This window comes from Daphnia pulex, chromosome 7, assembly GCF_021134715.1.
Source record: "Daphnia pulex isolate KAP4 chromosome 7, ASM2113471v1".
Classification (NCBI taxonomy): domain Eukaryota; kingdom Metazoa; phylum Arthropoda; class Branchiopoda; order Diplostraca; family Daphniidae; genus Daphnia; species Daphnia pulex.
In genome coordinates this window covers 4,439,018-4,462,395 of record NC_060023.1, presented here as the reverse complement: position 1 = coordinate 4,462,395, position 23,378 = coordinate 4,439,018, and the positions used below count along the sequence as shown (strand labels likewise).

The following is a 23,378-nucleotide window of genomic DNA, read 5'->3' as shown; positions in this document are numbered from 1 at the left end:
TTGCGACACGTATGTAAGTAAAAAGAATAAAACTTGAAAGGAAGGTTTTGTCAAGAGTGGGGTTCGAACCCACGCCTTTCTCGAAGACAAGAATGCCAAATAACGGATTTAACTAGATTACCTATTAATCTATTCTCTATTGGTCTTTTTTTTTAAATGAAAGTGTTTCATAGATCGATCATAGATTGATCATACTCATTTTGAAGCTCTGGGTCATCTCTCTCTTCTTCCCTTGTCCTCTCCACAGTCATCAAGATCTTTTGGCGGTCGTGAAGAGTTACCACCGATCTTCCACTTCCATTTACCTCCGAAAGTTTTTTAAGTATAATTTTTCAAAAGTTACAAATTTAAATTTCCTAAATGGCTTGTTCGAGTTTCGAACTCCGAACCATACGAGTGGCAGCCCGGGTTGCTAACCATTAGTCCAACATTGACATAAGATTACGGGAAAGCGTGGTCAGGTTGGTGTGTACACCAAACAATGTAACGAAAGACGAAGTAAAGCTATGGTAATATCACTAGCGACGCTACCATCGGTATCGATTTTGGAACCGGTCATAAAACACTTAGGTTATATGCCTGAATTAAGATTTTTTCAGCGGTGGTTTAATCTAACTGCTATAATAGCACATCCAATTCTTTATAGTTAATATGTAACTAATAATTTTTCCAATTCCATGTTACTATAGTAATAAATGTTGCTAAAACTTAATCTAAACGTGAAGTGCGACGTGGGGTGGCGGGGCGAAGCCTCCGCCACTCCTAAGTCGCACCACTCATAATATTAACAGATTATTAGTCAATTATTTATAAAGAATCAATTATGAAAGAGAATAAAGGGAAACAGAATTTTCCAAACGTTATAGTATGTATTAATCTACCATAACCTTTATTTTCTGTCTCTTTAACGTTTAAAAAAATTACCGAAGGATATTACCGAAGGAATCTTGTATTTTTTAAAAATTGGATTTCTTTTCTCTGATATTTCACGAAACGAAATGTCGATAATTGATGCATATTTTTTCATCGTGTGGCTTTCAGGTCAAGTCAGCTATATCCTTATTATATATTTGGGGGACATAAACATGTTATGGTGATTTTGGCGAAATAAATTTTTTGCCATCTTTATGTAATTGACGTTTCCATAGTGTAGTGGTTATCACGTCGGCTTTACACGCTGAAGGTCCTCAGTTCGATCCTGAGTGGAAACAATTTTACAACTTTAAACCGAGTATAGAATTTCATTTCCTATTGTACTTTCTCGATTCTCGATAATAGCCAATATCTGGACTTGTGTACTGCTATGTAAAATGTGTAATGGAAGAAGAGCGGTAGGAATCTTACACGCTAACTAGCTAGTCTGTACACTTAAGAGGGTGCCACTACCAAGTTGTATTTGTTTGGCTATCCGTCTGGTGTCATCCCAACGAAAAGCAGTCAAAACTGGCGCTTTTTTAACGCAACAATAACCGCTGAAGTTTTGACTTGATTACTGCAAAATGGTAATGTTACATCACTTGAGATAATTTTACAACTATGCAGTCTATCATCCTAGCACTCATTACATTCAAAGTAAAAAGATAAAATATAGGAATATCACTTATGTGTATCTTAGCAGTAAATCCTCATAACCACCGATGTAGTTATCACCATAGTGCGAGCGATAATCCAAGTGCATTTTACCATGACATATTAGATAGTATTGGATTACAACGTTGATTTGTATGAGCCTGGCTAGCTCAGTCGGAACAGCATGAGACTCTTAAGTATTAATTGCAATTCTACACACGACCGGGGTTTTACATTTTTCGCTGAGATAATCGTACCTGGCAGGTTCTTTCTATATTGTGCGCAAATCTGCTACTGATACAGTGATAATTCTATGGTGTGATTATTGTTTTGTCACTATATATTTGATGTAAATCTTTAAATAAATGATACAAAAGTTTCCATATAAACAGGTAAGCATGCAGAAAACCGCAAGTTATTTCATTTTAAAACATCTCAATGATGAATATCCGTTTTATAAGGGGGCACCCAGGTTTGAACTGGGGACATTTCGATCTGCAGTCGAATGCTCTACCACTGAGCTATACCCCCCATAAATGTTTGTATGAGTTTACCTTCAACATTCTGGATTATAAGGTATTAATTTTGCGAAAAAAACCTTATCTTTTAATTTTTGTTTCACACAGGATGCGCATACAAAGAATCATTTGGTTAATAATTGAGTTTCTATTGAACAGGAGGCCACGTCAGATATTTCAGTTATTTAAGTGAAGAAACTGTGTGTTATTAAATAATACTTCTTGAACAGCTTTAACGCAGATCAGTTTCCATAAGCTGATGAGAATTTCTTTCAAACTTTCAAAAGTCAGGCTGATACGTAGAAATATTTTTAGTGAGCTGATTTTCAAATTCAATAAACACAACAATGAAACAATTTAACTGAATAAACCCAATAATAGTTCATTCCCTGTATTAGATTCAACTTAATAGGGGGCATCCGGGGTTGAACCGGGGACATTTCGATCTGCAGTCGAATGCTCTTCCACTGAGCTATACCCCCGATATTTTTACATTTTACCGCGTATTTGTATTATTCCTCCATTTTAATTAAGAGTTTCTGACTCTGAAATATCGATTGATATTTTTTAAAAATTAGATTTCTTTTCTCTGATATTTCACGAAACGAAATGTCGATAATTGATGCCTATTTAGTCATCGTGTGGCTTTCAGGTCAAGTCAGCTATATCCTTATTATATATTTGGGGGACATAAACATGTTATGGTGATTTTGGCGAAATAAATTTTTTGCCATCTTTATGAAATTGACGTTTCCATAGTGTAGTGGTTATCACGTCGGCTTTACACGCTGAAGGTCCTCAGTTCGATCCTGGGTGGAAACAATTTTACAACTTTAATCCGAGTATGGAATTTCATTTCCTTTTGTAATTTCTCGATAATAGCCAATATCTGGACTTGTGTACTGCTATGTAAAATGTGTAATGGAAGAAGAGCGGTAGGAATCTTACACGCTAACTAGCTAGTCTGTACACTTAAGAGGGTGCCACTACCAAGTTGTATTTGTTTGGCTATCCGTCTGGTGTCATCCCAACGAAAAGCAGTCAAAACTGGCGCTTTTTTAACGCAACAATAACCGCTGAAGTTTTGACTTGATTACTGCAAAATGGTAATGTTACATCACTAGAGATAATTTTACAACTATGCAGTCTATCATCCTAGCACTCATTACATACAAAGTAAAAAGATAAAATATAGGAATATCACTTATGTGTATCTTAGCAGTAAATCCTCATAACCACCGATGTAGTTATCACCATAGTGCGAGCGATAATTCAAGTGCATTTTACCATGACATATTAGATAGTATTGGATTACAACGTTGATTTGTATGAGCCTGGCTAGCTCAGTCGGAACAGCATGAGACTCTTAAGTATTAATTGCAATTGTACACACGACCGGGGTTTTACATTTTTCGCTGAGATAATCGTACCTGGCAGGTTCTTTCTATATTGTGCGCAAATCTGCTACTGATACAGTGATAATTCTATGGTGTGATTATTGTTTTGTCACTATATATTTGATGTAAATCTTTAAATAAATGATACAAAAGTTTCCATATAAACAGGTAAGCATGCAGAAAACCGCAAGTTATTTCATTTTAAAACATCTCAATGAAGAATATCCGTTTTATAAGGGGGCACCCAGGTTTGAACTGGGGACATTTCGATCTGCAGTCGAATGCTCTACCACTGAGCTATACCCCCATAAATGTTTGTATGAGTTTACCTTCAACATTCTGGATTATAAGGTATTAATTTTGCGAAAAAAACCTTATCTTTTAATTTTTGTTTCACACAGGATGCGCATACAAAGAATCATTTGGTTAATAATTGAGTTTCTATTGAACAGGAGGCCACGTCAGATATTTCAGTTATTTAAGTGAAGAAACTGTGTGTTATTAAATAATACTTCTTGAACAGCTTTAACGCAGATCAGTTTCCATAAGCTGATGAGAATTTCTTTCAAACTTTCAAAAGTCAGGCTGATACGTAGAAATATTTTTAGTGAGCTGATTTTCAAATTCAATAAACACAACAATGAAACAATTTAACTGAATAAACCCAATAATAGTTCATTCCCTGTATTAGATTCAAATTAATAGGGGGCATCCTGGGTTGAACCGGGGACATTTCGATCTGCAGTCGAATGCTCTTCCACTGAGCTATACCCCCGATATTTTTACATTTTACCGCGTATTTGTATTATTCCTCCATTTTAATTAAGAGTTTCTGACTCTGAAATATCGATTGATATTTTTTAAAAATTAGATTTCTTTTCTCTGATATTTCACGAAACGAAATGTCGATAATTGATGCCTATTTAGTCATCGTGTGGCTTTCAGGTCAAGTCAGCTATATCCTTATTATATATTTGGGGGACATAAACATGTTATGGTGATTTTGGCGAAATAAATTTTTTGCCATCTTTATGAAATTGACGTTTCCATAGTGTAGTGGTTATCACGTCGGCTTTACACGCTGAAGGTCCTCAGTTCGATCCTGGGTGGAAACAATTTTACAACTTTAATCCGAGAATGGAATTTCATTTCCTTTTGTACTTTCTCGATAATAGCCAATATCTGGACTTGTGTACTGCTATGTAAAATGTGTAATGGAAGAAGAGCGGTAGGAATCTTACACGCTAACTAGCTAGTCTGTACACTTAAGAGGGTGCCACTACCAAGTTGTATTTGTTTGGCTATCCGTCTGGTGTCATCCCAACGAAAAGCAGTCAAAACTGGCGCTTTTTTAACGCAACAATAACCGCTGAAGTTTTGACTTGATTACTGCAAAATGGTAATGTTACATCACTTGAGATAATTTTACAACTATGCAGTCTATCATCCTAGCACTCATTACATACAAAGTAAAAAGATAAAATATAGGAATATCACTTATGTGTATCTTAGCAGTAAATCCTCATAACCACCGATGTAGTTATCACCATAGTGCGAGCGATAATCCAAGTGCATTTTACCATGACATATTAGATAGTATTGGATTACAACGTTGATTTGTATGAGCCTGGCTAGCTCAGTCGGAACAGCATGAGACTCTTAAGTATTAATTGCAATTCTACACACGACCGGGGTTTTACATTTTTCGCTGAGATAATCGTACCTGGCAGGTTCTTTCTATATTGTGCGCAAATCTGCTACTGATACAGTGATAATTCTATGGTGTGATTATTGTTTTGTCACTATATATTTGATGTAAATCTTTAAATAAATGATACAAAAGTTTCCATATAAACAGGTAAGCATGCAGAAAACCGCAAGTTATTTCATTTTAAAACATCTCAATGATGAATATCCGTTTTATAAGGGGGCACCCAGGTTTGAACTGGGGACATTTCGATCTGCAGTCGAATGCTCTACCACTGAGCTATACCCCCATAAATGTTTGTATGAGTTTACCTTCAACATTCTGGATTATAAGGTATTAATTTTGCGAAAAAAACCTTATCTTTTAATTTTTGTTTCACACAGGATGCGCATACAAAGAATCATTTGGTTAATAATTGAGTTTCTATTGAACAGGAGGCCACGTCAGATATTTCAGTTATTTAAGTGAAGAAACTGTGTGTTATTAAATAATACTTCTTGAACAGCTTTAACGCAGATCAGTTTCCATAAGCTGATGAGAATTTCTTTCAAACTTTCAAAAGTCAGGCTGATACGTAGAAATATTTTTAGTGAGCTGATTTTCAAATTCAATAAACACAACAATGAAACAATTTAACTGAATAAACCCAATAATAGTTCATTCCCTGTATTAGATTCAACTTAATAGGGGGCATCCGGGGTTGAACCGGGGACATTTCGATCTGCAGTCGAATGCTCTTCCACTGAGCTATACCCCCGATATTTTTACATTTTACCGCGTATTTGTATTATTCCTCCATTTTAATTAAGAGTTTCTGACTCTGAAATATCGATTGATATTTTTTAAAAATTAGATTTCTTTTCTCTGATATTTCACGAAACGAAATGTCGATAATTGATGCCTATTTAGTCATCGTGTGGCTTTCAGGTCAAGTCAGCTATATCCTTATTATATATTTGGGGGACATAAACATGTTATGGTGATTTTGGCGAAATAAATTTTTTGCCATCTTTATGAAATTTACGTTTCCATAGTGTAGTGGTTATCACGTCGGCTTTACACGCTGAAGGTCCTCAGTTCGATCCTGGGTGGAAACAATTTTACAACTTTAATCCGAGTATGGAATTTCATTTCCTTTTGTAATTTCTCGATAATAGCCAATATCTGGACTTGTGTACTGCTATGTAAAATGTGTAATGGAAGAAGAGCGGTAGGAATCTTACACGCTAACTAGCTAGTCTGTACACTTAAGAGGGTGCCACTACCAAGTTGTATTTGTTTGGCTATCCGTCTGGTGTCATCCCAACGAAAAGCAGTCAAAACTGGCGCTTTTTTAACGCAACAATAACCGCTGAAGTTTTGACTTGATTACTGCAAAATGGTAATGTTACATCACTAGAGATAATTTTACAACTATGCAGTCTATCATCCTAGCACTCATTACATACAAAGTAAAAAGATAAAATATAGGAATATCACTTATGTGTATCTTAGCAGTAAATCCTCATAACCACCGATGTAGTTATCACCATAGTGCGAGCGATAATCCAAGTGCATTTTACCATGACATATTAGATAGTATTGGATTACAACGTTGATTTGTATGAGCCTGGCTAGCTCAGTCGGAACAGCATGAGACTCTTAAGTATTAATTGCAATTGTACACACGACCGGGGTTTTACATTTTTCGCTGAGATAATCGTACCTGGCAGGTTCTTTCTATATTGTGCGCAAATCTGCTACTGATACAGTGATAATTCTATGGTTATTGTTTTGTCACTATATATTTGATGTAAATCTTTAAATAAATGATACAAAAGTTTCCATATAAACAGGTAAGCATGCAGAAAACCGCAAGATATTTCATTTTAAAACTTCTCAATGATGAACATCCGTTTTATAAGGGGGCACCCAGGTTTGAACTGGGGACATTTCGATCTGCAGTCGAATGCTCTACCACTGAGCTATACCCCCATAAATGTTTGTATGAGTTTACCTTCGACATTCTGGATTACAAGGTATTAATTTTGCGAAAAAAACCTTATCTTTTAATTTTTGTTTCACACAGGATGCGCAAACAAAGAATCATTTGGTTAATAATTGAGTTTCTATTGAACAGGAGGCCACGTCAGATATTTCAGTTATTTGAGTGAAGAAACTGTGTGTTATTAAATAATACTTCTTGAACAGCTTTAACGCAGATCAGTTTCCATAAGCTGATGAGAATTTCTTTCAAACTTTCAAAAGTCAGGCTGATACGTAGAAATATTTTTAGTGAGCTGATTTTCAAATTCAATAAACACAACAATGAAACAATTTAACTGAATAAACCCAATAATAGTTCATTCCCTGTATTAGACTCAACTTAATAGGGGGCATCCGGGGTTGAACCGGGGACATTTCGATCTGCAGTCGAATGCTCTTCCACTGAGCTATACCCCCGATATTTTTACATTTTACCGCGTATTTGTATTATTCCTCCATTTTAATTAAGAGTTTCTGACTCTGAAATATCGATTGATATTTTTTAAAAATTAGATTTCTTTTCTCTGATATTTCACGAAACGAAATGTCGATAATTGATGCCTATTTAGTCATCGTGTGGCTTTCAGGTCAAGTCAGCTATATCCTTATTATATATTTGGGGGACATAAACATGTTATGGTGATTTTGGCGAAATAAATTTTTTGCCATCTTTATGAAATTGACGTTTCCATAGTGTAGTGGTTATCACGTCGGCTTTACACGCTGAAGGTCCTCAGTTCGATCCTGGGTGGAAACAATTTTACAACTTTAATCCGAGTATGGAATTTCATTTCCTTTTGTAATTTCTCGATAATAGCCAATATCTGGACTTGTGTACTGCTATGTAAAATGTGTAATGGAAGAAGAGCGGTAGGAATCTTACACGCTAACTAGCTAGTCTGTACACTTAAGAGGGTGCCACTACCAAGTTGTATTTGTTTGGCTATCCGTCTGGTGTCATCCCAACGAAAAGCAGTCAAAACTGGCGCTTTTTTAACGCAACAATAACCGCTGAAGTTTTGACTTGATTACTGCAAAATGGTAATGTTACATCACTAGAGATAATTTTACAACTATGCAGTCTATCATCCTAGCACTCATTACATACAAAGTAAAAAGATAAAATATAGGAATATCACTTATGTGTATCTTAGCAGTAAATCCTCATAACCACCGATGTAGTTATCACCATAGTGCGAGCGATAATTCAAGTGCATTTTACCATGACATATTAGATAGTATTGGATTACAACGTTGATTTTTATGAGCCTGGCTAGCTCAGTCGGAACAGCATGAGACTCTTAAGTATTAATTGCAATTGTACACACGACCGGGGTTTTACATTTTTCGCTGAGATAATCGTACCTGGCAGGTTCTTTCTATATTGTGCGCAAATCTGCTACTGATACAGTGATAATTCTATGGTTATTGTTTTGTCACTATATATTTGATGTAAATCTTTAAATAAATGATACAAAAGTTTCCATATAAACAGGTAAGCATGCAGAAAACCGCAAGTTATTTCATTTTAAAACATCTCAATGATGAACATCCGTTTTATAAGGGGGCACCCAGGTTTGAACTGGGGACATTTCGATCTGCAGTCGAATGCTCTACCACTGAGCTATACCCCCATAAATGTTTGTATGAGTTTACCTTCGACATTCTGGATTATAAGGTATTAATTTTGCGAAAAAAAACTTATCTTATAATTTTTGTTTCACACAGGATGCGCAAACAAAGAATCATTTGGTTAATAATTGAGTTTCTATTGAACAGGAGGCCACGTCAGATATTTCAGTTATTTGAGTGAAGAAACTGTGTGTTATTAAATAATACTTCTTGAACAGCTTTAACGCAGATCAGTTTCCATAAGCTGATGAGAATTTCTTTCAAACTTTCAAAAGTCAGGCTGATACGTAGAAATATTTTTAGTGAGCTGATTTTCAAATTCAATAAACACAACAATGAAACAATTTAACTGAATAAACCCAATAATAGTTCATTCCCTGTATTAGATTCAACTTAATAGGGGGCATCCGGGGTTGAACCGGGGACATTTCGATCTGCAGTCGAATGCTCTTCACTGAGCTATACCCCCGATATTTTTACATTTTACCGGGTATTTGTATTATACCTCCATTTTAATTAAGAGTTTCTGACTCTGAAATATCGATTGATATTTTTTAAAAATTAGATTTCTTTTCTCTGATATTTCCCGAAACGAAATGTCGATAATTGATGCCTATTTTATCATCGTGTGGCTTTCAGGTCAAGTCAGCTATATCCTTATTATATATTTGGGGGACATAAACATGTTATGGTGATTTTGGCGAAATAAATTTTTTGCCATCTTTGTGAAACTGACGTTTCCATAGTGTAGTGGTTATCACGTCGGCTTTATACGCTGAAGATCCTCAGTTCGATCCTGGATGGAAATAAATTTGCAACTTTAATCCGAATATGGAATTTCATTTCCTTTTGTACTTTCTCGATAATAGCCAATATCTGGACTTGTGTACTGCTATGTAAAATGTGTAATGGAAGAAGAGCGGTAGGAATCTTACACGCTAACTAGCTAGTCTGTACACTTAAAAGGGTGCCACTACCAAGTTGTATTTGTTTGGCTATCCGTCTGGTGTCATCCCAACGAAAAGCAGTCAAAACTGGCGCTTTTTTAACGCAAGAATAACCGCTGAAGTTTTGAATTGATTACTGCAAAATGGTAATGTTACATCACTAGAGATAATTTTACAACTATGCAGTCTATCATCCTAGCACTCATTACATACAAAGTAAAAAGATAAAATATAGGAATATCAATTATGTGTATCTTAGCAGTAAATCCTCATAACCACCGATGTAGTTATCGCCATAGTGCGAGCGATAATCCAAGTGCATTTTACCATGACATATTAGATAGTATTGGATTACAACGTTGATTTGTATGATTCTGGCTAGCTCAGTCGGAACAGCATAAGACTCTTAAGTATTAATTGCAATTGTACACACGACCGGGGTTTTACATTTTTCGCTGAGATAATCGTACCTGGCAGGTTCTTTCTATATTGTGCGCAAATCTGCTACTGATACAGTGATAATTCTATGGTTATTGTTTTGTCACTATATATTTGATGTAAATCTTTAAATAAATGATACAAAAGTTTCTATATAAACAGGTAAGCATGCAGAAAACCGCAAGATATTTCATTTTAAAACTTCTCAATGATGAACATCCGTTTTATAAGGGGGCACCCAGGTTTGAACTGGGGACATTTCGATCTGCAGTCGAATGCTCTACCACTGAGCTATACCCCCATAAATGTTTGTATGAGTTTACCTTCGACATTCTGGATTATAAGGTATTAATTTTGCGAAAAAAACCTTATCTTTTAATTTTTGTTTCACACAGGATGCGCAAACAAAGAATCATTTGGTTAATAATTGAGTTTCTATTGAACAGGAGGTCACGTCAGATATTTCAGTTATTTGAGTGAAGAAACTGTGTGTTATTAAATAATACTTCTTGAACAGCTTTAACGCAGATCAGTTTCCATAAGCTGATGAGAATTTCTTTCAAACTTTCAAAAGTCAGGCTGATACGTAGAAATATTATTAGTGAGCTGATTTTCAAATTCAATAAACACAACAATGAAACAATTTAACTGAATAAACCCAATAATAGTTCATTCCCTGTATTAGACTCAACTTAATAGGGGGCATCCGGGGTTGAACCGGGGACATTTCGATCTGCAGTCGAATGCTCTTCCACTGAGCTATACCCCCGATATTTTTACATTTTACCGCGTATTTGTATTATTCCTCCATTTTAATTAAGAGTTTCTGACTCTGAAATATCGATTGATATTTTTTAAAAATTAGATTTCTTTTCTCTGATATTTCACGAAACGAAATGTCGATAATTGATGCCTATTTAGTCATCGTGTGGCTTTCAGGTCAAGTCAGCTATATCCTTATTATATATTTGGGGGACATAAACATGTTATGGTGATTTTGGCGAAATAAATTTTTTGCCATCTTTATGAAATTGACGTTTCCATAGTGTAGTGGTTATCACGTCGGCTTTACACGCTGAAGGTCCTCAGTTCGATCCTGGGTGGAAACAATTTTACAACTTTAATCCGAGTTTGGAATTTCATTTCCTTTTGTAATTTCTCGATAATAGCCAATATCTGGACTTGTGTACTGCTATGTAAAATGTGTAATGGAAGAAGAGCGGTAGGAATCTTACACGCTAACTAGCTAGTCTGTACACTTAAGAGGGTGCCACTACCAAGTTGTATTTGTTTGGCTATCCGTCTGGTGTCATCCCAACGAAAAGCAGTCAAAACTGGCGCTTTTTTAACGCAACAATAACCGCTGAAGTTTTGACTTGATTACTGCAAAATGGTAATGTTACATCACTAGAGATAATTTTACAACTATGCAGTCTATCATCCTAGCACTCATTACATACAAAGTAAAAAGATAAAATATAGGAATATCACTTATGTGTATCTTAGCAGTAAATCCTCATAACCACCGATGTAGTTATCGCCATAGTGCGAGCGATAATCCAAGTGCATTTTACCATGACATATTAGATAGTATTGGATTACAACGTTGATTTGTATGATTCTGGCTAGCTCAGTCGGAACAGCATAAGACTCTTAAGTATTAATTGCAATTGTACACACGACCGGGGTTTTACATTTTTCGCTGAGATAATCGTACCTGGCAGGTTCTTTCTATATTGTGCGCAAATCTGCTACTGATACAGTGATAATTCTATGGTTATTGTTTTGTCACTATATATTTGATGTAAATCTTTAAATAAATGATACAAAAGTTTCTATATAAACAGGTAAGCATGCAGAAAACCGCAAGATATTTCATTTTAAAACTTCTCAATGATGAACATCCGTTTTATAAGGGGGCACCCAGGTTTGAACTGGGGACATTTCGATCTGCAGTCGAATGCTCTACCACTGAGCTATACCCCCATAAATGTTTGTATGAGTTTACCTTCGACATTCTGGATTATAAGGTATTAATTTTGCGAAAAAAACCTTATCTTTTAATTTTTGTTTCACACAGGATGCGCAAACAAAGAATCATTTGGTTAATAATTGAGTTTCTATTGAACAGGAGGCCACGTCAGATATTTCAGTTATTTGAGTGAAGAAACTGTGTGTTATTAAATAATACTTCTTGAACAGCTTTAACGCAGATCAGTTTCCATAAGCTGATGAGAATTTCTTTCAAACTTTCAAAAGTCAGGCTGATACGTAGAAATATTATTAGTGAGCTGATTTTCAAATTCAATAAACACAACAATGAAACAATTTAACTGAATAAACCCAATAATAGTTCATTCCCTGTATTAGACTCAAATTAATAGGGGGCATCCGGGGTTGAACCGGGGACATTTCGATCTGCAGTCGAATGCTCTTCCACTGAGCTATACCCCCGATATTTTTACATTTTACCGCGTATTTGTATTATTCCTCCATTTTAATTAAGAGTTTCTGACTCTGAAATATCGATTGATATTTTTTAAAAATTAGATTTCTTTTCTCTGATATTTCACGAAACGAAATGTCGATAATTGATGCCTATTTAGTCATCGTGTGGCTTTCAGGTCAAGTCAGCTATATCCTTATTATATATTTGGGGGACATAAACATGTTATGGTGATTTTGGCGAAATAAATTTTTTGCCATCTTTATGAAATTGACGTTTCCATAGTGTAGTGGTTATCACGTCGGCTTTACACGCTGAAGGTCCTCAGTTCGATCCTGGGTGGAAACAATTTTACAACTTTAATCCGAGTATGGAATTTCATTTCCTTTTGTAATTTCTCGATAATAGCCAATATCTGGACTTGTGTACTGCTATGTAAAATGTGTAATGGAAGAAGAGCGGTAGGAATCTTACACGCTAACTAGCTAGTCTGTACACTTAAGAGGGTGCCACTACCAAGTTGTATTTGTTTGGCTATCCGTCTGGTGTCATCCCAACGAAAAGCAGTCAAAACTGGCGCTTTTTTAACGCAACAATAACCGCTGAAGTTTTGACTTGATTACTGCAAAATGGTAATGTTACATCACTAGAGATAATTTTACAACTATGCAGTCTATCATCCTAGCACTCATTACATACAAAGTAAAAAGATAAAATATAGGAATATCACTTATGTGTATCTTAGCAGTAAATCCTCATAACCACCGATGTAGTTATCACCATAGTGCGAGCGATAATTCAAGTGCATTTTACCATGACATATTAGATAGTATTGGATTACAACGTTGATTTTTATGAGCCTGGCTAGCTCAGTCGGAACAGCATGAGACTCTTAAGTATTAATTGCAATTGTACACACGACCGGGGTTTTACATTTTTCGCTGAGATAATCGTACCTGGCAGGTTCTTTCTATATTGTGCGCAAATCTGCTACTGATACAGTGATAATTCTATGGTGTGATTATTGTTTTGTCACTATATATTTGATGTAAATCTTTAAATAAATGATACAAAAGTTTCCTTATAAACAGGTAAGCATGCAGAAAACCGCAAGTTATTTCATTTTAATCATTTTAAAACATCTCAATGATGAACATCCGTTGTATAAGGGGGCACCCAGGTTTGAACTGGGGACATTTCGATCTGCAGTCGAATGCTCTACCACTGAGCTATACCCCCATAAATGTTTGTATGAGTTTACCTTCGACATTCTGGATTATAAGGTATTAATTTTGCGAAAAAAAACCTTATCTTTTAATTTTTGTTTCACACAGGATGCGCATACAAAGAATCATTTGGTTAATAATTGAGTTTCTATTGAACAGGAGGCCACGTCAGATATTTCAGTTATTTAAGTGAAGAAACTGTGTGTTATTAAATAATAATTCTTGAACAGCTTTAACGCAGATCAGTTTCCATAAGCTGATGAGAATTTCTTTCAAACTTTCAAAAGTCAGGCTGATACGTAGAAATATTTTTAGTGAGCTGATTTTCAAATTCAATAAACACAACAATGAAACAATTTAACTGAATAAACCCAATAATAGTTCATTCCCTGTATTAGATTCAAATTAATAGGGGGCATCCTGGGTTGAACCGGGGACATTTCGATCTGCAGTCGAATGCTCTTCCACTGAGCTATACCCCCCATATTTTTACATTTTACCGCGTATTTGTATTATTCCTCCATTTTAATTAAGAGTTTCTGACTCTGAAATATCGATTGATATTTTTTAAAAATTAGATTTCTTTTCTCTGATATTTCACGAAACGAAATGTCGATAATTGATGCCTATTTAGTCATCGTGTGGCTTTCAGGTCAAGTCAGCTATATCCTTATTATATATTTGGGGGACATAAACATGTTATGGTGATTTTGGCGAAATAAATTTTTTGCCATCTTTGTGAAACTGACGTTTCCATAGTGTAGTGGTTATCACGTCGGCTTTATACGCTGAAGATCCTCAGTTCGATCCTGGATGGAAATAAATTTGCAACTTTAATCCGAGTATGGAATTTCATTTCCTTTTGTACTTTCTCGATAATAGCCAATATCTGGACTTGTGTACTGCTATGTAAAATGTGTAATGGAAGAAGAGCGGTAGGAATCTTACACGCTAACTAGCTAGTCTGTACACTTAAAAGGGTGCCACTACCAAGTTGTATTTGTTTGGCTATCCGTCTGGTGTCATCCCAACGAAAAGCAGTCAAAACTGGCGCTTTTTTAACGCAACAATAACCGCTGAAGTTTTGAATTGATTACTGCAAAATGGTAATGTTACATCACTAGAGATAATTTTACAACTATGCAGTCTATCATCCTAGCACTCATTACATACAAAGTAAAAAGATAAAATATAGGAATATCAATTATGTGTATCTTAGCAGTAAATCCTCATAACCACCGATGTAGTTATCGCCATAGTGCGAGCGATAATCCAAGTGCATTTTACCATGACATATTAGATAGTATTGGATTACAACGTTGATTTGTATGAGCCTGGCTAGCTCAGTTGGAACAGCATAAGACTCTTAAGTATTAATTGCAATTGTACACACGACCGGGGTTTTACATTTTTCGCTGAGATAATCGTACCTGGCAGGTTCTTTCTATATTGTGCGCAAATCTGCTACTGATATTGTGATAATTCTATGGTGTGATTATTGTTTTGTCACTATATATTTGATGTAAATCTTTAAATAAATGATACAAAAGTTTCTATATAAACAGGTAAGCATGCAGAAAACCGCAAGATATTTCATTTTAAAACTTCTCAATGATGAACATCCGTTTTATAAGGGGGCACCCAGGTTTGAACTGGGGACATTTCGATCTGCAGTCGAATGCTCTACCACTGAGCTATACCCCCATAAATGTTTGTATGAGTTTACCTTCGACATTCTGGATTACAAGGTATTAATTTTGCGAAAAAAACCTTATCTTTTAATTTTTGTTTCACACAGGATGCGCAAACAAAGAATCATTTGGTTAATAATTGAGTTTCTATTGAACAGGAGGCCACGTCAGATATTTCAGTTATTTGAGTGAAGAAACTGTGTGTTATTAAATAATACTTCTTGAACAGCTTTAACGCAGATCAGTTTCCATAAGCTGATGAGAATTTCTTTCAAACTTTCAAAAGTCAGGCTGATACGTAGAAATATTTTTAGTGAGCTGATTTTCAAATTCAATAAACACAACAATGAAACAATTTAACTGAATAAACCCAATAATAGTTCATTCCCTGTATTAGATTCAACTTAATAGGGGGCATCCGGGGTTGAACCGGGGACATTTCGATCTGCAGTCGAATGCTCTTCACTGAGCTATACCCCCGATATTTTTACATTTTACCGGGTATTTGTATTATACCTCCATTTTAATTAAGAGTTTCTGACTCTGAAATATCGATTGATATTTTTTAAAAATTAGATTTCTTTTCTCTGATATTTCCCGAAACGAAATGTCGATAATTGATGCCTATTTTATCATCGTGTGGCTTTCAGGTCAAGTCAGCTATATCCTTATTTTATATTTGGGGGACATAAACATGTTATGGTGATTTTGGCGAAATAAATTTTTTGCCATCTTTGTAAAACTGACGTTTCCATAGTGTAGTGGTTATCACGTCGGCTTTATACGCTGAAGATCCTCAGTTCGATCTTGGATGGAAATAATTTTGCAACTTTAATCCGAATATGGAATTTCATTTCCTTTTGTACTTTCTCGATAATAGCCAATATCTGGACTTGTGTACTGCTATGTAAAATGTGTAATGGAAGAAGAGCGGTAGGAATCTTACACGCTAACTAGCTAGTCTGTACACTTAAAAGGGTGCCACTACCAAGTTGTTTTTGTTTGGCTATCCGTCTGGTGTCATCCCAACGAAAAGCAGTCAAAACTGGCGCTTTTTTAACGCAACAATAACCGCTGAAGTTTTGAATTGATTACTGCAAAATGGTAATGTTACATCACTAGAGATAATTTTACAACTATGCAGTCTATCATCCTAGCACTCATTACATACAAAGTAAAAAGATAAAATATAGGAATATCAATTATGTGTATCTTAGCAGTAAATCCTCATAACCACCGATGTAGTTATCGCCATAGTGCGAGCGATAATCCAAGTGCATTTTACCATGACATATTAGATAGTATTGGATTACAACGTTGATTTGTATGAGCCTGGCTAGCTCAGTCGGAACAGCATAAGACTCTTAAGTATTAATTGCAATTGTACACACGACCGGGGTTTTACATTTTTCGCTGAGATAATCGTACCTGGCAGGTTCTTTCTATATTGTGCGCAAATCTGCTACTGATACAGTGATAATTCTATGGTGTGATTATTGTTTTGTCACTATATATTTGATGTAAATCTTTAAATAAATGATACAAAAGTTTCTATATAAACAGGTAAGCATGCAGAAAACCGCAAGTTATTTCATTTTAAAACATCTCAATGATGAACATCCGTTTTATAAGGGGGCACCCAGGTTTGAACTGGGGACATTTCGATCTGCAGTCGAATGCTCTACCACTGAGCTATACCCCCATAAATAATTGTATGAGTTTACCTTCAACATTCTGGATTATAAGGTATTAATTTTGCGAAAAAAACCTTATCTTTTAATTTTTGTTTCACACAGGATGCGCAAACAAAGAATCATTTGGTTAATAATTGAGTTTCTATTGAACATGAGGCCACGTCAGATATTTCAGTTATTTGAGTGAAGAAACTGTGTGTTATTAAATAATACTTCTTGAACAGCTTTAACGCAGATCAGTTTCCATAAGCTGATGAGAATTTCTTTCAAACTTTCAAAAGTCAGGCTGATACGTAGAAATATTTTTAGTGAGCTGATTTTCAAATTCAATAAACACAACAATGAAACAATTTAACTGAATAAACCCAATAATAGTTCATTCCCTGTATTAGACTCAACTTAATAGGGGGCATCCGGGGTTGAACCGGGGACATTTCGATCTGCAGTCGAATGCTCTTCCACTGAGCTATACCCCCCATATTTTTACATTTTACCGCGTATTTGTATTATTCCTCCATTTTAATTAAGAGTTTCTTTCTCTGAAATATCGATTGATATTTTTTAAAAATTAGATTTCTTTTCTCTGATATTTCACGAAACGAAATGTCGATAATTGATGCCTATTTAGTCATCGTGTGGCTTTCAGGTCAAGTCAGCTATATCCTTATTATATATTTGGGGGACATAAACATGTTATGGTGATTTTGGCGAAATAAATTTTTTGCCATCTTTATGAAATTGACGTTTTCATAGTGTAGTGGTTATCACGTCGGCTTTACACGCTGAAGGTCCTCAGTTCGATCCTGGGTGGAAACAATTTTACAACTTTAATCCGAGTATGGAATTTCATTTCCTTTTGTACTTTCTCGATAATAGCCAATATCTTGACTTGTGTACTGCTATGTAAAATGTGTAATGGAAGAAGAGCGGTAGGAATCTTACACGCTAACTAGCTAGTCTGTACACTTAAAAGGTTGCCACTACCAAGTTGTTTTTGTTTGGCTATCCGTCTGGTGTCATCCCAACGAAAAGCAGTCAAAACTGGCGCTTTTTTAACGCAACAATAACCGCTGAAGTTTTGACTTGATTCCTGCAAAATGGTAATGTTACATCACTAGAGATAATTTTACAACTATGCAGTCTATCATCCTAGCACTCATTACATACAAAGTAAAAAGATAAAATATAGGAATATCACTTATGTGTATCTTAGCAGTAAATCCTCATAACCACCGATGTAGTTATCACCATAGTGCGAGCGATAATCCAAGTGCATTTTACCATGACATATTAGATAGTATTGGATTACAACGTTGATTTGTATGAGCCTGGCTAGCTCAGTCGGAACAGCATGAGACTCTTAAGTATTAATTGCAATTGTACACACGACCGGGGTTTTACATTTTTCGCTGAGATAATCGTACCTGGCAGGTTCTTTCTATATTGTGCGCAAATCTGCTACTGATACAGTGATAATTCTATGGTGTGATTATTGTTTTGTCACTATATATTTGATGTAAATCTTTAAATAAATGATACAAAAGTTTCTATATAAACAGGTAAGCATGCAGAAAACCGCAAGTTATTTCATTTTAAAACATCTCAATGATGAACATCCGTTTTATAAGGGGGCACCCAGGTTTGAACTGGGAACATTTCGATCTGCAGTCGAATGCTCTACCACTGAGCTATACCCCCATAAATGTTTGTATGAGTTTACCTTCAACATTCTGGATTATAAGGTATTAATTTTGCGAAAAAAACCTTATCTTTTAATTTTTGTTTCACACAGGATGCGCAAACAAAGAATCATTTGGTTAATAATTGAGTTTCTATTGAACAGGAGGCCACGTCAGATATTTCAGTTATTTGAGTGAAGAAACTGTGTGTTATTAAATAATACTTCTTGAACAGCTTTAACGCAGATCAGTTTCCATAAGCTGATGAGAATTTCTTTCAAACTTTCAAAAGTCAGGCTGATACGTAGAAATATTTTTAGTGAGCTGATTTTCAAATTCAATAAACACAACAATGAAACAATTTAACTGAATAAACCCAATAATAGTTCATTCCCTGTATTAGACTCAACTTAATAGGGGGCATCCGGGGTTGAACCGGGGACATTTCGATCTGCATTAGAATGCTCTTCCACTGAGCTATACCCCCCATATTTTTACATTTTACCGCGTATTTGTATTATTCCTCCATTTTAATTAAGAGTTTCTTACTCTGAAATATCGATTGATATTTTTTAAAAATTAGATTTCTTTTCTCTGATATTTCACGAAACGAAATGTCGATAATTGATGCTTATTTAGTCATCGTGTGGCTTTCAGGTCAAGTCAGCTATATCCTTATTATATATTTGGGGGACATAAACATGTTATGGTGATTTTGGCGAAATAAATTTTTTGCCATCTTTATGAAATTGACGTTTCCATAGTGTAGTGGTTATCACGTCGGCTATACACGCTGAAGGTCCTCAGTTCGATCTTGGGTGGAAACAATTTTACAACTTTAATCCGAGTATGGAATTTCATTTCCTTTTGTACTTTCTCGATAATAGCCAATATCTTGACTTGTGTACTGCTATGTAAAATGTGTAATGGAAGAAGAGCGGTAGGAATCTTACACGCTAACTAGCTAGTCTGTACACTTAAAAGGTTGCCACTACCAAGTTGTTTTTGTTTGGCTATCCGTCTGGTGTCATCCCAACGAAAAGCAGTCAAAACTGGCGCTTTTTTAACGCAACAATAACCGCTGAAGTTTTGACTTGATTACTGCAAAATGGTAATGTTACATCACTAGAGATAATTTTACAACTATGCAGTCTATCATCCTAGCACTCATTACATACAAAGTAAAAAGATAAAATATAGGAATATCACTTATGTGTATCTTAGCAGTAAATCCTCATAACCACCGATGTAGTTATCACCATAGTGCGAGCGATAATCCAAGTGCATTTTACCATGACATATTAGATAGTATTGGATTACAACGTTGATTTGTATGAGCCTGGCTAGCTCAGTCGGAACAGCATGAGACTCTTAAGTATTAATTGCAATTGTACACACGACCGGGGTTTTACATTTTTCGCTGAGATAATCGTACCTGGCAGGTTCTTTCTATATTGTGCGCAAATCTGCTACTGATACAGTGATAATTCTATGGTGTGATTATTGTTTTGTCACTATATATTTGATGTAAATCTTTAAATAAATGATACAAAAGTTTCCATATAAACAGGTAAGCATGCAGAAAACCGCAAGTTATTTCATTTTAAAACATCTCAATGATGAACATCCGTTTTATAAGGGGGCACCCAGGTTTGAACTGGGGACATTTCGATCTGCAGTCGAATGCTCTACCACTGAGCTATACCCCCATAAACGGTTGTATGAGTTTACCTTCAACATTCTGGATTATAAGGTATTAATTTTGCAAAAAAAACCTTATCTTTTAATTTTTGTTTCACACAGGATGCGCAAACAAAGAATCATTTGGTTAATAATTGAGTTTCTATTGAACAGGAGGCCACGTCAGATATTTCAGTTATTTGAGTGAAGAAACTGTGTGTTATTAAATAATACTTCTTGAACAGCTTTAAAGCAGATCAGTTTCCATAAGCTGATGAGAATTTCTTTCAAACTTTCAAAAGTCAGGCTGATACGTAGAAATATTTTTAGTTAGCTGATTTTCAAATTCAATAAACACAACAATGAAACAATTTAACTGAATAAACCCAATAATAGTTCATTCCCTGTATTAGATTCAACTTAATAGGGGGCATCCGGGGTTGAACCGGGGACATTTCGATCTGCAGTCGAATGCTCTTCCACTGAGCTATACCCCCGATATTTTTACATTTTACCGCGTATTTGTATTATTCCTCCATTTTAATTAAGAGTTTCTGACTCTGAAATATCGATTGATATTTTTTAAAAATTAGATTTCTTTTCTCTGATATTTCACGAAACGAAATGTCGATAATTGATGCCTATTTAGTCATCGTGTGGCTTTCAGGTCAAGTCAGCTATATCCTTATTATATATTTGGGGGACATAAACATGTTATGGTGATTTTGGCGAAATAAATTTTTTGCCATCTTTATGAAATTGACGTTTCCATAGTGTAGTGGTTATCACGTCGGCTTTACACGCTGAAGGTCCTCAGTTCGATCCTGGGTGGAAACAATTTTACAACTTTAATCCGAGTATGGAATTTCATTTCCTTTTGTAATTTCTCGATAATAGCCAATATCTGGACTTGTGTACTGCTATGTAAAATGTGTAATGGAAGAAGAGCGGTAGGAATCTTACACGCTAACTAGCTAGTCTGTACACTTAAGAGGGTGCCACTACCAAGTTGTATTTGTTTGGCTATCCGTCTGGTGTCATCCCAACGAAAAGCAGTCAAAACTGGCGCTTTTTTAACGCAACAATAACCGCTGAAGTTTTGACTTGATTACTGCAAAATGGTAATGTTACATCACTAGAGATAATTTTACAACTATGCAGTCTATCATCCTAGCACTCATAACATACAAAGTAAAAAGATAAAATATAGGAATATCACTTATGTGTATCTTAGCAGTAAATCCTCATAACCACCGATGTAGTTATCACCATAGTGCGAGCGATAATCCAAGTGCATTTTACCATGACATATTAGATAGTATTGGATTACAACGTTGATTTGTATGAGCCTGGCTAGCTCAGTCGGAACAGCATGAGACTCTTAAGTATTAATTGCAATTGTACACACGACCGGGGTTTTACATTTTTCGCTGAGATAATCGTACCTGGCAGGTTCTTTCTATATTGTGCGCAAATCTGCTACTGATACAGTGATAATTCTATTGTGTGATTATTGTTTTGTCACTATATATTTGATGTAAATCTTTAAATAAATGATACAAAAGTTTCCATATAAACAGATAAGCATGCAGAAAACCGCAAGTTATTTCATTTTAAAACATCTCAATGATGAACATCCGTTTTATAAGGGGGCACCCAGGGTTGAACTGGGGACATTTCGATCTGCAGTCGAATGCTCTACCACTGAGCTATACCCCCATAAATGTTTGTATGAGTTTACCTTCGACATTCTGGATTATAAGGTATTAATTTTGCGAAAAAAAACCTTTTCTTTTAATTTTTGTTTCACACAGGATACGCAAACAAAGAATCATTTGGTTAATAATTGAGTTTCTATTGAACAGGAGGCCACGTCAGATATTTCAGTTATTTAAGTGAAGAAACTGTGTGTTATTAAATAATACTTCTTGAACAGCTTTAACGCAGATCAGTTTCCATAAGCTGATGAGAATTTCTTTCAAACTTTCAAAAGTCAGGCTGATACGTAGGAATATTTTTAGTGAGCTGATTTTCAAATTCAATAAACACAACAATGAAACAATTTAACTGAATATACCCAATAATAGTTCATTCCCTGTATTAGATTCAACTTAATAGGGGGCATCCGGGGTTGAACCGGGGACATTTCGATCTGCAGTCGAATGCTCTTCCACTGAGCTATACCCCCGATATTTTTACATTTTACCGCGTATTTGTATTATTCCTCCATTTTAATTAAGAGTTTCTGACTCTGAAATATCGATTGATATTTTTTAAAAATTATATTTCTTTTCTCTGATATTTCACGAAACGAAATGTCGATAATTGATGCCTATTTAGTCATCGTGTGGCTTTCAGGTCAAGTCAGCTATATCCTTATTATATATTTGGGGGACATAAACATGTTATGGTGATTTTGGCGAAATAAATTTTTTGCCATCTTTATGAAATTGACGTTTCCATGGTGTAGTGGTTATCACGTCGGCTTTACACGCTGAAGGTCCTCAGTTCGATCCTGGGTGGAAACAATTTTACAACTTTAATCCGAGTATGGAATTTCATTTCCTTTTGTACTTTCTCGATAATAGCCAATATCTGGACTTGTGTACTGCTATGTAAAATGTGTAATGGAAGAAGAGCGGTAGGAATCTTACACGCTAACTAGCTGGTCTGTACACTTAAAAGGGTTCCACTACCAAGTTGTATTTGTTTGGCTATCCGTCTGATG

At 35.3% G+C, this 23,378-nt stretch overlaps 23 non-coding genes across 23 annotated transcripts; 10 read left to right on the top strand and 13 right to left on the bottom strand.

Moving 5' to 3' along the window:
* The first annotated feature begins 1,138 nt into the window (after positions 1-1,138).
* Positions 1,139-1,211, top strand: Trnav-uac. The gene has a single exon. It is a non-coding gene; the product is annotated as a tRNA-Val (tRNA).
* Positions 1,212-2,028: 817 nt separating this feature from the next.
* Trnac-gca lies at positions 2,029-2,100 on the bottom strand. Its single transcript has one exon. It is a non-coding gene; the product is annotated as a tRNA-Cys (tRNA).
* Positions 2,101-2,836: 736 nt separating this feature from the next.
* Positions 2,837-2,909, top strand: Trnav-uac. The gene has a single exon. It is a non-coding gene; the product is annotated as a tRNA-Val (tRNA).
* Positions 2,910-3,719: 810 nt separating this feature from the next.
* Trnac-gca lies at positions 3,720-3,791 on the bottom strand. The gene has a single exon. It is a non-coding gene; the product is annotated as a tRNA-Cys (tRNA).
* Positions 3,792-4,526: 735 nt separating this feature from the next.
* On the top strand, positions 4,527-4,599 carry Trnav-uac. The gene has a single exon. It is a non-coding gene; the product is annotated as a tRNA-Val (tRNA).
* An 810-nt stretch (positions 4,600-5,409) lies between these two features.
* On the bottom strand, positions 5,410-5,481 carry Trnac-gca. The gene has a single exon. It is a non-coding gene; the product is annotated as a tRNA-Cys (tRNA).
* Positions 5,482-6,216: 735 nt separating this feature from the next.
* Trnav-uac lies at positions 6,217-6,289 on the top strand. Its single transcript has one exon. It is a non-coding gene; the product is annotated as a tRNA-Val (tRNA).
* Positions 6,290-7,094: 805 nt separating this feature from the next.
* On the bottom strand, positions 7,095-7,166 carry Trnac-gca. The gene has a single exon. It is a non-coding gene; the product is annotated as a tRNA-Cys (tRNA).
* A 735-nt stretch (positions 7,167-7,901) lies between these two features.
* Positions 7,902-7,974, top strand: Trnav-uac. Its single transcript has one exon. It is a non-coding gene; the product is annotated as a tRNA-Val (tRNA).
* An 805-nt stretch (positions 7,975-8,779) lies between these two features.
* Positions 8,780-8,851, bottom strand: Trnac-gca. Its single transcript has one exon. It is a non-coding gene; the product is annotated as a tRNA-Cys (tRNA).
* Positions 8,852-10,463: 1,612 nt separating this feature from the next.
* Positions 10,464-10,535, bottom strand: Trnac-gca. The gene has a single exon. It is a non-coding gene; the product is annotated as a tRNA-Cys (tRNA).
* A 735-nt stretch (positions 10,536-11,270) lies between these two features.
* On the top strand, positions 11,271-11,343 carry Trnav-uac. The gene has a single exon. It is a non-coding gene; the product is annotated as a tRNA-Val (tRNA).
* An 805-nt stretch (positions 11,344-12,148) lies between these two features.
* Positions 12,149-12,220, bottom strand: Trnac-gca. Its single transcript has one exon. It is a non-coding gene; the product is annotated as a tRNA-Cys (tRNA).
* Positions 12,221-12,955: 735 nt separating this feature from the next.
* Positions 12,956-13,028, top strand: Trnav-uac. The gene has a single exon. It is a non-coding gene; the product is annotated as a tRNA-Val (tRNA).
* Positions 13,029-13,847: 819 nt separating this feature from the next.
* Positions 13,848-13,919, bottom strand: Trnac-gca. Its single transcript has one exon. It is a non-coding gene; the product is annotated as a tRNA-Cys (tRNA).
* A 1,619-nt stretch (positions 13,920-15,538) lies between these two features.
* Trnac-gca lies at positions 15,539-15,610 on the bottom strand. Its single transcript has one exon. It is a non-coding gene; the product is annotated as a tRNA-Cys (tRNA).
* A 1,617-nt stretch (positions 15,611-17,227) lies between these two features.
* On the bottom strand, positions 17,228-17,299 carry Trnac-gca. The gene has a single exon. It is a non-coding gene; the product is annotated as a tRNA-Cys (tRNA).
* Positions 17,300-18,034: 735 nt separating this feature from the next.
* On the top strand, positions 18,035-18,107 carry Trnav-uac. The gene has a single exon. It is a non-coding gene; the product is annotated as a tRNA-Val (tRNA).
* An 810-nt stretch (positions 18,108-18,917) lies between these two features.
* Trnac-gca lies at positions 18,918-18,989 on the bottom strand. Its single transcript has one exon. It is a non-coding gene; the product is annotated as a tRNA-Cys (tRNA).
* A 1,618-nt stretch (positions 18,990-20,607) lies between these two features.
* Positions 20,608-20,679, bottom strand: Trnac-gca. The gene has a single exon. It is a non-coding gene; the product is annotated as a tRNA-Cys (tRNA).
* A 735-nt stretch (positions 20,680-21,414) lies between these two features.
* On the top strand, positions 21,415-21,487 carry Trnav-uac. The gene has a single exon. It is a non-coding gene; the product is annotated as a tRNA-Val (tRNA).
* An 810-nt stretch (positions 21,488-22,297) lies between these two features.
* On the bottom strand, positions 22,298-22,369 carry Trnac-gca. The gene has a single exon. It is a non-coding gene; the product is annotated as a tRNA-Cys (tRNA).
* Positions 22,370-23,105: 736 nt separating this feature from the next.
* On the top strand, positions 23,106-23,178 carry Trnav-uac. The gene has a single exon. It is a non-coding gene; the product is annotated as a tRNA-Val (tRNA).
* The last annotated feature ends 200 nt before the right edge of the window (positions 23,179-23,378 follow it).